A 13,552-nucleotide genomic window follows, 5' to 3' on the forward strand; every position below is an offset into this window, starting at 1 on the left:
TCATTTATAAGCTCTAATAGTTTGTGTATGTATTCTTTATGATTTTATATGTATAAAACCATGTCATCTTTGAGGGTAATTTTAGCTCTTCCTTTCCAGCTTTGATTCTTTTTATTTATTTTTCTTACCTACTCACCTAACTAGCACTTCCAGTGCAATGTTGAATAGAAGTTTCAAGAAAGGATATTCACGTCTTTTTTTCTTATTTTAGGGAGAAATCTTATAGTCTTTTACCATTCAACATAATGTTATATGTAGATTTTTCATATATACCAATTATCATATTGAGAAAGCTTTCTTGTATTCCTAGTTTGGTGTACTTTTATTATTAAAGTGTGTTGAATGTGTTCATTTATTTCTGCAACTATTGAGATAATTATGTGCTTTTTAAAAGTTTATTTTTGTTTTTAATAATGTGATGCATCACATTGAATGAGTTTTGTATGGTTAATCATCATTATATTCAAGAAATAAATCTCACTTGATCATGGTATATATTACTACATTGCTAGATTTGGATTGCTGAAATTTTGTTGAGGATTATTGAATTTATATATACAAAGGATATTAGTCTATAGTTTTCTTTTTTCTTATTTTTTTCTGACTTTTATATTAGAATAATATTGTTTTTATTGCATAAGCGGGGAAAGTTCTTCCCTGTCTGTTGTTTTTTGAAAAATGTTTGATAAGAGTGGTGTTAATTATTCTTTAGATATTTGGTCGAATTCAGCAGTGAAGGCATCTAGGCTCTGCTTTAATTTGTTGATGTATTTTTCATTTTTGTTTTATTTTTATGAATAAATCTTCTTGATATCTTTTAGGTGAATTTAGACTTTTTTTCTGCTTGAGTCACTTTGGTAGTTACTGTGTTCCTAGGACTTTGTCCATTGCATCCAGTGTACCTAATTTTCTGTCATATAATTGTTCATATTATGCTTTCATAATTTTTTCATTCTTGCAAAGTTAGTGGTAATGCTGACACTTGTATTCTTGAGTTAGTCATTTGAGTCACCTTTTTCCCTTTTCAGTCTATGCAAAGGTCTGTCAGTCTTCTTTATCTTAAAAATCAACTGGTTTCATTGTTTATTTCAATTATTTTTCCATTCTCTAGCTCATTGATCTTCACTCTCATCTTCATCTTTTCTTTTATTCTACTTGCTTCAGGTTAACTTTGTTCTACTTTTTCTAGATCCTTAAGTAGATGTTCTTGTTACTGAGCTAAATTCTTCCTTTTTTAATGTGAGCTTTTATAGCTATAAAGTGTCTCTAAGCACTGCCTTCACTGTATCCTATATGTTTTTGTAGGTTATGCTTTTATTCAACTTGGAGTATTTTCTGATTTATTTTGTGATATACTTTTTGAATCCAATGGTTGCTTTAAAGTGTATTATTTAATTACATTACATTGAAGAATTTCCAGCTTTGTGTTGTGGGTCTCGGATTTCAACTGATTGTGCTTGGAGAACATACTTTACATAATTTAAATCTTTATAAGTATATTGAGACTTATCTTGTGGGTATAATATATGCTCTATCCTGGTGAATTCTTGTGCATTTGAAAAAAATATGCTTTCTGCTATTGTTGAGTGGAGTATCCAATGTATGTCTCTTAGGTCTAATTGTCTTACATTGTTCTAGTTATCTATTTTCTTAGTTATCTCATTTCTAATTGTACTACTTTTGAAATTGGACTTATGAAGTCTCCAATTATTAATATCGAACAGTCGATTTCTTTCTTCTACTCTGTTAGTTTTTGATTCATATATTTTGGGGCTCTGTTGATCTATCTATCTATATTTGTTATGTATTCTTGGAGGATTTCACTTTTTATTCTTGTATAATGTCCTTCTTTGTTTCTTGTCACAGTTTTCATCTTCAAGTTCATTTTGTCTGATGCTAGTGTAGTCACCCCATACCCCGTTTTAGTTACTGTTTGCATGGAATATCCACTCACATTCTTTCAATTTCAACCCATTTGTGTCTTTGAATATAGTGTGACTCTCTCCTAGATAGCAAACACTGTGGTCAATTTTTTTTTTCTTACTGTCAATTTCTGTCTTTTAATTGGAGGGTTTAAGCCATTTACATTTAATGTAATTACAAATAAAGATGAATTTACTTCTACCATTTTGACTTCCTCCCTACTTCTTTAACTAATTTTTAAATTATTATTTTTTCTATGAATTTTTGCCAAAAGAAAAGAGTTTTAAAAGACTTGGAATGTGCAGTGTTTGTTTATAGACTTTACTGAGTAGATTACTCTCAATATTTATATCGACATTGCCTTATAATTATCTTTAAATTGTTATCCTATCTCTTTGAGTCAGAATTTAAAAAGAAGCAGATAAATCTTTTAGATACATATTCTGGAGCTTCAGTTGCCCACTGACAATGCTATTAATTTCTGGCAGGTGTCATGTTTATTTTCTTATCAAAGTCAGGTTCAGTGTTGTCATTTATTCAAAGATGAACATGAGACAAACACTTTGGAAGTTTGTTCACATTACATTATCCAAGGAGCTCTGTGTAGTAGCGTATTTAAATCAGGAGTGAAAATACATTCGTATTTTAACATGTAAACATACAGGGTGTTTTGGATTTCAATTTATAAGATGTATTAAGATGCAACAAATAAATTACTTAGTTACTTGATACAAGCAAAGTATTAAATCTCATAAATTGATATATACCATTGTTATTCATTTAACTTTACAGATAATTCTGAGCCAAGATAGCAAATACCTACATGAATAACAGGGTTATAATATTTCTTCAGCAATAGTAAAACAGTAAATATATTTTTTATTACTAGGTTATGAATTGCTCTAACCTTTACTAAAAGAGAGGTAAGTTCAAGGAATTCCAGTAATATAATTCTTGCTTTCCAACTGACAACTATAGAAATGCTAAGTCATTTAATTCACCTGCATTAAATATTTTAAAGTCACAAATATCAAATTCACAAATGAAGATAACAAAAATCTTGCATGTCTTATTTTCACACTTTCAGTTTTAAACTCAATTGAAACCATCCCTGAGCTCAAATTGGCCTTTAATATAACTTTTTCCCTTCAAAAGCTACTGAGAAAAAAAATCATTTCAAAAAATAGTTGTTTGCTGATTTTCATCCTTGAATATATTTTAACAGATACCAAGTCAGTGTTAAGTATCTCCATCAGCTTATTGTTGGTTTACAGACTTTACTTCTTTATATTTACACAGAAAACTAGAAATAAAATCTTGTCTCCATAAACTTCAATTCTATGAATCTATTCAGTCCCACAGATGGGATTTAAAATGCTTCAACCATATTACTACTTTAGCCATTTGGTATACGAAAAGTATTTTAGCCATTAGGCATTTTTAGAGCTGGCTGTTGGATTCAATTCTCTAGAGAGACTAATGCAAGAAAAAGAGAGGAGTTGCAGAGCAGTCAGAGAAATAATAATTATTAAAAAAGAAATGTATAGTAGGGCAGAATTTAGAGTTGGAAAGAAGGAGGAACTAAAGGAATAAAGCAGAACGCACAATACCGACATAGATGAGCATTTTCCTGAAACCCAGTTAACTGGAAAAGGGGAAATGCTGTTTCTTGACTACCATTTAAGTTATATTGATGTTTAGCAAGACACAGAGTCTTGCTACTTTATTATTTTTTAATGTGTTTCCTCGTGGACTTGGATGATGTTATATAGTGTGGGGAAACAAGAATTTGGATTACTTCCTTTAGGCCATTTTATATGGATGACAGATCCAGGAATTATTAAAGTCATTATAATAACTAAATTCCCTGACATACAACTTTGCTTTAATAATTCTCAGTAGACTTCTAATTAATTAACATTTATCAGGTTGAGGTCCATTTGTTCCAGATGAGTGAAAACTATTTGATGTGATAATATGTGATCCAGAATGAATTAATCAAGGATATCGTTTATTATAGATCCATTCAATTTTATACATTTATTGTATAGTTACTATTAAATATATTATTCATGATGTAAAAAATAGTATTTTTTATTATTTTAAGTTAATGTTACTTTTAAGTAAATACAATGATACTTAAAGTAAAATGTATTCCATTGTTCATCAAATCTGTTTCACTATTACATTCATTCTCTTTACTAGAGAAATATTTTTTTCGTGACTGGTTACTTATAGTCAGAATATATTTGACCACAGCCGGATGCAGTGGGTTAAGCCTGTAATTTCAGCAATTTGGGAGGCCGAGGCGGGTGGTTCACCTGAGGTCGGGAATTCAAGACCAGCCTGGCCAACATGGTAAAATCCCGTCTCTACTAAAAATACAAAAATTAGCCAGGCATGATGGCGGGTGCCTGTAGTCCCAGCGACTCAGAAAGATGAGGCAGGAGACTTGCTTGAACCCAGGAGGCAGAGGTTGCAGTGAGCCAAGATAGCACCACTGTACTCCAGCCAGGGCGACAGAGCAAGACTCATCTCAAAAACAAACAAACAAACAACAACAACAAAAACAAAAAATAGAAGAAAGAAAAGAAAAAAGAGAGAAAAAAAAGGAAGAAGAATATATTTGACCACAAAATGACATAATTGATCAAAGGATTAACAAAGAGAAAAGCATACTAGAAAATCTTGAGAATTTGAGGATATATATACTCAGCTGTGATGGTCCACTGGAGTTTGGTTTACTAGCCCATGTGTCCCAGGTACAGGACTTCTAGGCTGGTATAAGTGTGTTCATTCCTAGTACAGTTTGTTCATTGCTATTACAGTCAACTTTTTCCTACTAATCAGCTAATCTTTAGCAAATGTTTTAACAATCATTAGGAAATGTCCCTGAGCAACATCTTTGTTGGATACAAAGTATCCAAATCATGTTAAGGAAATCTCCATATGTGTAGGGTAACCTTTGTTGATGTGGATACATTTTGACAAATGCTGTTATTAGTAAAGAAAAACATTACTGGTATAATAATTCTAATGTAATTTAGTATTAAAAGGAATCGTATGTGACACATTTTTAAAATATACTAAATAAAATTTGGAAACTAGTCTAATTTCAATCAGCGTATCAGTTTGAAGCACACTCTTCTCTGTTATTATTTCTGTCATTCCCAAATTATCTTGTTTTCTTTTATTAATTTTATTGTAATTTTATGTTTTTTCACGGTGAATAATACGGGTAAAAAAAATAACAAAATGAACACCCATGACACTGACATATCACTTAAGAAATGGAACACTTTTTATACTTCAGAGACTTCTGTGTACTCCTTGTAGATGCCATATTCCTTCTTTCCCGAGAAGAAACCACATATCTTGTTGTTTTCTGTTACTCATTATTTAATTTTTCAAAAAGAGATTTTGACACTTGGGTATGTAACTAAAGATACTGTTTTAGTTATGATTTTTAAAGATTACATATTATAAATAGAATTATGTTGCAAGCATTGTTTGTGATTAGCTTTGTTGACTCAATATTCTTGTTTTTCAGTTTCACCCATTCTGGTGTGTATGTATGTAGTTCATTTATTGAGTCTCAATGCTATACAAAATTTTATCATACCAATCAAAATCACTTATTTTCTATTCTATTGTTGACTGAAACACGTTGTTTTCTGCGGCTTTGTTTTATTATTATTATCTTCCTACTCTATAATTATCAATTGTGTATGTTGCACATAATATTCTCCCAATTTGTGAATTATACTTTCTTTATAATGTCTTGTGTATAAGAGGGATTCATATGTATTGGCCTTTTCATTTAGAGTTGGTGCCATTGCAGCTTGTTTAGGGAATACATTCCTAATAAAGGTTATAAACACATACATCTATGTTGACTTCTGCTTTTGAAGCTCTTTTAAAATTTGAATTATCTGATTTGGAATGGATTATGTGTAGTTTTGAGATATGAATCCATTACAAAATATATGTAGGTATTTTTTCACTTGGGTAACAATTTGTCTCAGCATCATTTACTGATAAGCTAGCTTCCCCCTGGTGATTCATGATGCAATTTCTGTAAAATAGCAGGTTCCCATGTGTAAGTTTGTTCTGGGCTGTTTATGCTCTTCCACTGGTCTCTTTCTCTGTCCTGCTGCTGGAAACTCACAAATTAATTATTATATCTTTCTAAAAGTTCTTAATAATTAAAAAGATAACTCCACAATATTCTTCTTCAGCAGTGTCTTGACTATTTGCTCTTGAGTTTTTTTGTTCTTACATCAAGTTAATAATAAAACCCTAATGGGATTTTTATTGCAGGTGAATTAAATATATAGATCAATTTGGGAGAATTTATTCATAAAATATTAAGTATGGTTAATATATATTTAGTGAATATATATTTTTAATGTTATATATAAGGATTTCTATACAAAGGTCTTAAAATATTTTGCTACATTTTATTTGCAGTTATTTATTAGTAGTATAAATGGTATCTGAAATTATGTATTTGTCCTTTACAGAAATATAACAAAGATTGGAACAGCACATTGCTTATAAACTACTTATTAAGATAAATGTTATAGAATTTAAAAATAGAGAATACTATTATCTGAAAATAATGGTTGCTTTAAAAATATTTCCATAATAATATATATTTTTCTTATATTATGCAATTTAAAGAGTCTAGTACATTATTGAATTCAGGTATATTAGCAGAGATTTTTGTCTTCTTCCTAATTTAAAGAAAATACATGTTTGTTTATAGAAATTCTCTTTATTTATAGCTTTCTAACAATTTTATGATGATTAGCTATTGGACTTTGATGAAAACTTTTTTCATTATTAAAATATTTGATTGGTACTATGTCATTTTCCTGATTTGTATAAACATTATTGTCCTGTAATGAAGTAAATTGTATTTCGTGTATTTTACACATTCTTGAACTTTATTTTCTAATAGTTTACTTAGTACTACATTTCTGCACATTTTCCTGATTTTGAATTGGAAAAGAAAGGCAACTAAGTATACAAAATAAGCAAAGCCTTGAACAGGCACTTGACAAAAGAAGATCATTATAACCACCAAGAAAATGCAAATTAATACAAAATGAGATATCACAAATAGCCAAACGGTAGAGTAAAAAAATCAAAAAAGTCTAAAAAAATCTGTTGATACAAAGTGTCAGATTTTGTAGCAGATGATATACTCATATAGTTTTGATATGTGAGAAAATTGGCACTTTCACTAAGCAACATTTTAGTAAAATCAATTAATGCCAAACATATGGATACTATATTACCCAGAATTTTACTCTTAGGTATGAATCCCACATAAATGAAATGCATGAATCCTAGATACCTGGACAAGAATGTTAACCAAAGGATTATTCATAGTACACACAAGCAACAAACAACACAAACATTTTGTTTTATAAACCGTAAAATAGTTAAATGAATTGTGGTCCATTCACATAATAAAATAACCAATAAAATACCTCTACATGAAAGATATTGATGAGTCTTTCAAACATAAGACTGAGTTCCATCACTTAGGAGATGATCCCAAAGCCCCAGTCATCACTGGAATTTAGTCACCTGCCCACAGCTAGCAATGTTGGAGAGGTAGAAATGAAGTCTCTATGTATGCACCATTGTGTCTAGGTAAATCTTGAGGTGTTCCCTTATTAAAAAGAAAAAAAGAGTAGGGATAGTGAAGAAATATTGTTTCTGTCATAGATACTGCTTTAGTCATATACTAAAGTAGTTGTAATATACAAAAGCATATAATATTGTAAAATAACACTGATTCTTTTGCCAGAGACATCAAAATCGATTGCCAACATCTATAAGGAGACATCTGAAATCCTACATATTTTTTCCAATCTAAAGTTACTCACTTTTTAAGGGCAGATAATATGCTTTAGGTTTTCTTTCAGAAGGCTTCAATTTCACAATTCCTGATGAATCTATTCTCTTTGTACTATTTTCTCATCATTCTTGTCAAAAGTTGTTTAATATAGAGGTTAATTGCAATGATTCATATAAATTCATTTATATTGAAGCTTAACTAAGAAAAGATTTGAGAGTTTACATTAGCATTTTAATAGAAATTTCATCCCTTAATAATACAAATTAACCAGAATGGTAAAATTTTCAGCACCAGAAAGAAGTAAATAGAAAAATTAGGGCAAATAGATGAGATATTATCAATATCGCTCATGTTTTCCAAGGTGGAAGATTGACTTTATGGCTCTGTATATAATGCTGATTCCATTTAAATTACATAGAAGAAAATTTTAGAAGCTAAAAAGCCAAATTTTATAATTCCTATAGTTATAGGTAATTTCCTTCTTGCTAGTCAAAGTTTATTATACAAGGAAATAATTTAATAGTATCTTAAGAAATATGGACAAAGCAATACAGTTTAAAGTTGCTTAGTTTAGAACAAGGGTAGACTCATGCCTACAATCCCAGCTGTTTGGGAGGCCGAGGCAGATGGATCACCTGAGGTCAGGAGTTCAAGACCAGCCTGACCAACATGGTGAAATCCCATCTCTACTAAAAATACAAAATTAACCAGGTGTAGTGTTGCATGCCTGTAATCCCAGCTACCTGGGAGGCAGAGGCAGGATCATCGCTTGATCTCGCAAGGCAAAGGTTGCAGTGAGCCAACGTCGTGCCATTGCACTCCAGCCTGGGCAAGAAAGTGGGACTCCATCTCAAAAAAATAAATAAAATAAAATAAAAAATAGAACCAGGGTAGAGTTTGGTCACAGATAATTTACATTATACTGTCTTTTATGAACAGTGTAAGAAATTTGGATTAAAAAAATATTAAGTTTATTAAACTCAAGAAGTTTATCCAGATCCATAAACTCTTGTCATGTCAAAAGTTATGGTCAACTTAATACAGAATTAAAGACATCTTGTCAAATTCATTTTCTATCACTAATGATGTAAGTAGGAATATATAATGTCACTTGCTTTATTTAGTCAGATTTGCATAGCAATGATGAATTATGTAACTGATACTATTACACTAAACACAAAATTGTATTTTTAATCACCTAGAATATTCATTTTCCTTCATCAACTGACAATGTCCTAACATTTTTTAAGAAAACATCTTATGTGCCAATATTTTTTGACAGCTGTAGATGTCTATATAGAATTAAATACTTTAAAAAACCAACTTGACTTTATAAGCAGTAATGTGGTGCTTTCAAATAAAAAGAAAAGTCTACAGTCATATTAAGTACTAATATAATCTGTTATTTCAACTCCTTGTCTTTTCTTTGAATCAGGCACACATGCTTGACAGCTGAATGAAAAAAGGAAAGTCAAGTACTTTAAAACCTGATTTAAACAACTTTTCCTATAAAGAAAACACATGGTTAATTTCCCTCAAGGTACCTCCAAACTGCCCTCAGAGATGCAAAATTTTGCAAGATAGTCATTCAAATTCATATGCTTGATTAAAAGCAGCAGAAGCCAGGCTTTGCTAATCCAATTTTTTTATTATTCTTTATTTAAAATATTGCCCTAATTATGATAGTGACCCAAGTAAACATGTTATTCAATCTGTACTATTTGTGATATGTTGTACAAATATCAAAATGAAAGTTGATATAGTAGAAAAATTACTACATTTGCCATTTGAAGACCAGGGATTACTTTTTCTTTCACATTGCTAACCCTGTGATCTTGAAAAAAAAAAATCTATATTTAAATTCGGGTCTTCAGCTTTGTCATTTGCAATTAAAACGTAATAGTTGATACCTCACAGTGTTTGCAGATTAAGTAAATATGCACGTATCATCTTAACATCGTAAAAATTCTCTGATTTACTTCTCTACATGCCTAGCACAGAGTCTGGCATTTTGAAAATAAGGTTTGGTAAGTTTAAATCTTTTAAGTAAGGATTAAATGAGGTAAATCCTGCCTTTTTGACCAGAATAAAAGCAAATGATTTTTCTAAAGGAAAGGAAAACAGCTGCAGGATGTGCAGTGAGGACCGACGGCCCCCTCAGCTCTGGAGGCACAGGGGCTGCTGGCCAGGTTGGCGGGGGCCACCAGACAGGACGCTCCTGCCGCCTCCCCCCAGGTCTCTGCAGAGGTCTGGCCCCAGGAGTGAAGAAAGAAGGTTCAGGTGACCCTCTCTGCCCAGCCCCAGGTCAGCCAGCAGCTCTGTTGCTCCCCACAGCTCCCTCCACTCTGCAGCCTGGCTTCTGGCTGCCTTGTCCTGCTGGACTCAGCTGCCCAGAGACTGTGTGTCCAGCCGGCAGGCCTGCCACACAGCCCCTGTCTTCCCAAGCACCCCAGGGAGAGGGAGAAGTGGGGCCGGGCCCAGGGTGGCCACAGCGGGGTTATGCTCTCTGCCGATGCGGAGGGGGCCCCAAGCTCATGGATAATCCCAGTGCCATCCTTGTGCCGGCTGTGCTGGGCCTGGGGACAGAGCCATGGGCTGATGACACCCCAGCCCAGGAGCCGCTTGATGACACAGATCCTCCATGTGCTGTGGGTCAGGGCCAGAGTGGGGATGACATGCTCAGCTGTCATCTACCGATGCTGAAGTGATAGATAAATTGAGTCAGATTTCAAGCAATGGTAAGCTAGATCCCACTTCAGTAATCAGAAACAATCTCTGCCTCGTTAATTGGGTAAGAAAGAAAGACCAGTATTGTTGCAACAAGGAAGCTCCCTAGTGAAGTGAGCATACATACAAGGTGGGGTAATAATCAGGTTTATTGGGTGCTGTGTCTATGTATATGAAGCATAGAGATTTAAAAAATCAAGTATATTGTCAAGAATTTTATAAGTGAGAATTATATACCATAACTTTATACTGACATCTAAGGCTTTTATGGACAGACTTTTATATGATGTCAGCAATTGCAATACTTTCACAAAATTATTGCAGAGATTTTTACATCACTATAGTATAGAACTCTAGACTATAAAATCAATGACAAAAAAGGAGAAAAAAGGTTTAGTTGCTTCCCAGCCTTGTTGTCTTGATAGCAGTTAAGCTATTCATAGACTCATCTAAAGAGTATCCTACCACCACAATTCTTTTTGTGTTGTGCTCTGAGTCTAAACTTTGTCTAAATAATCTTTTGCACATAGTTCCATGAATAAAAACTTGAAACAGGGCCTTCCTGATACATATATTGCTCTCTGTGAAGAAACAAAATTTCATGGGATCAGCTACATGAGAATATGCACCATATATTTTAACTCCTTTTTTTGTTGAAATTCTTTGTTGTTCCTTAATGACATTTTGCTTTTACCACATTAAATGTTCTCTGTTGTTTCACTTCTTTAAATTACACTAAATAAAGTGGTTATTACAAACGTTCGATATGTTCATTACTGTTACTAATTTCAATGAGGATTGTGGAACAAGTGGGTGGGGATATGCATTAGCTGAGGTTCTCTGAGTATTCACATCAAGACCTGACTAGAGATTTATTTGAGAAGCATCTGTGAACTGGGAATATTCTAGTTCTAAGTAAGTTGCAGCGAAGTAGGTGGGTTCTTTGAGACCAGATCAATCATCAGAGAATTACATGTTTCACAGGAACCAATCTGCCTTAGTATCCTTGCCATATTCAGTCACTACCAATTCAGTCACTGGCTGGGAATGGCTCATTGGAAGCTTGGCCTCCAGAGGAAGACAGTGGTGAATTTCCCAGTGCAGTAAGTGGGAATGAAAGTCAATTGTGCCCTCCTGAGCTGGAAGAGCTGAAAGATGGTCCGCACAGGAGCCCTTTCATACAAACAAGGGCTGCTAAGGGCTTATTTTAAATTTGGCTTATAATAAAGAGTTTCACTTAGTTCTCTAAATATTTCTTCTGTTGAAGATAATCTGTATGATAATTACACAACGAGCATTATTTTTCAGAACTCAGAAAAATAATAATCAAATATTGATATTCATTAGATTCATAATCCATGCCAGTTCTGCTCCAGATGAACTTCTAGAATAGATTCAACTGTTTGAAATCTAGGAATCTTAAAAATCAAGTAAGTCGAACATCCTACTGAGAAACTGCCCCTTCATTTTATGTTCAAACATAATTATCCTAAAATAATCATATATTTCTCACCTTTTCAGAATAATTTCTGAGAGCTATAAAAGGATATACTTTGCTGAATTTATTCTCACATCTGTCTGCTTCTACAGAAATTCCAATGAACTTTGTTCACCTTTCTTTAAGTCAGTACCCAGAAAAGTAAACACAAACAATTCAAACAAATAAAAGCCCCACTGTATTCGTCCATTTTCATACTGGCATAAATAATACCTGAGACTAAGTAATTGATAAAGAAGAGAGATGTAATTGACTCACAGTTCTGCATGGCTGAAGAAGCCTCAGGAAACTCACAGTCATGGTGGAAGGTCAAGGGGAAGCAAGGCACATCTTACATGGCATCAGAAGAGAGAGAGAAAGGGGAAGCACAAGACGCTTATAAGTAACCATATCTCACGAGAACTCACTCACAATCATGAGAACAGCCTGGGGAAAACTGCCCCCATGAGCCAATCACCTCCCACCAGGTTCCTCTCTCACAGGTGGGAATTACAGTTTGAGATGAGATTTGGGTGGGGACACAGAGCCAAACCATATCATCCTGCCCCGTCCCTTCCAAATATCATGTCCTCTGAACATTTCAAAACCAATTGTTAGATATGCGTTCTAAATTTCGTTTCAAAGAATCAGTATGTCAGTATGTTCAATTCTTTGCCTGCTGTGTTTAAACTTAACTTCCTTGTAAAACAACCTTTTTTGATTACCTGCTCCACCCTGACTCACTCCGATTACCTACTCCACCCTGACTCATTCTGATGTCCCACTCTGTCATAACCATTTTTCCCACCAAACCACTCACCCGTCATTCTCTTTCAATTAGCAAATTGAAATTAGCTTAGCCTGTGCGGTCTAACCCTAGCCAATAGGGGAAAGACACAGCTGCAGGGGCCACGTGGCTCAGGGAAAAGAACCCCTTCCCCTCCCTTGTCCAAGTGTACTCTCACCATTGCTCCATCTGTAAGGGCGTACCCTTCTGTAGAAGTACCTTGCCTTGCTGAGAATTAAAAAGAAAATTTGATATTCGAGTGCTAGTTCTTTTGCGGCACAGACACTTTATTTATAACAATTTGGGGGCTCACCTGTGATTACATTCTCCTCTGGGGTAGTCTCTAGTTCTATCTTGTGAGGAAGCACGCCCTGCCCCCTTGTGGCGACCTCAGGGGTGAGAAATCAAGACCCACCCAGTGCAAGGAATGACCTGAGCTCTCAGCGACGTGGGTTAGGGGAAACCTGGCCAGCAACCTAGCTTAAAGGATCCTCATATACTGCAGCAACGACTCTGTGCACAGACCAAGGAAGGAGAAGCTGCAGGAGCCGGTAAAGTACTTCCTTGGTGGTCAAATTCTGGAGGGCTAACTGTATGTGAGCGTGAATGATCACAAACAACCCTACTTGTGGTGCCGTTCATGTGGCTGGTGAAAGTCCTACTGCTGGATGGAGTGAGTGGGTCCTCTCTGCACTTCGGTAGCTACCTCAAATGGCTTAGGGTAGACCATGTCGTGGGAGTTATACCAGCACGCCAACACTCAGAG

This window comes from Trachypithecus francoisi, unplaced genomic scaffold, assembly GCF_009764315.1.
Source record: "Trachypithecus francoisi isolate TF-2019V2 unplaced genomic scaffold, Tfra_2.0 Lachesis_group19, whole genome shotgun sequence".
Taxonomy (NCBI): Eukaryota; Metazoa; Chordata; class Mammalia; order Primates; family Cercopithecidae; genus Trachypithecus; species Trachypithecus francoisi.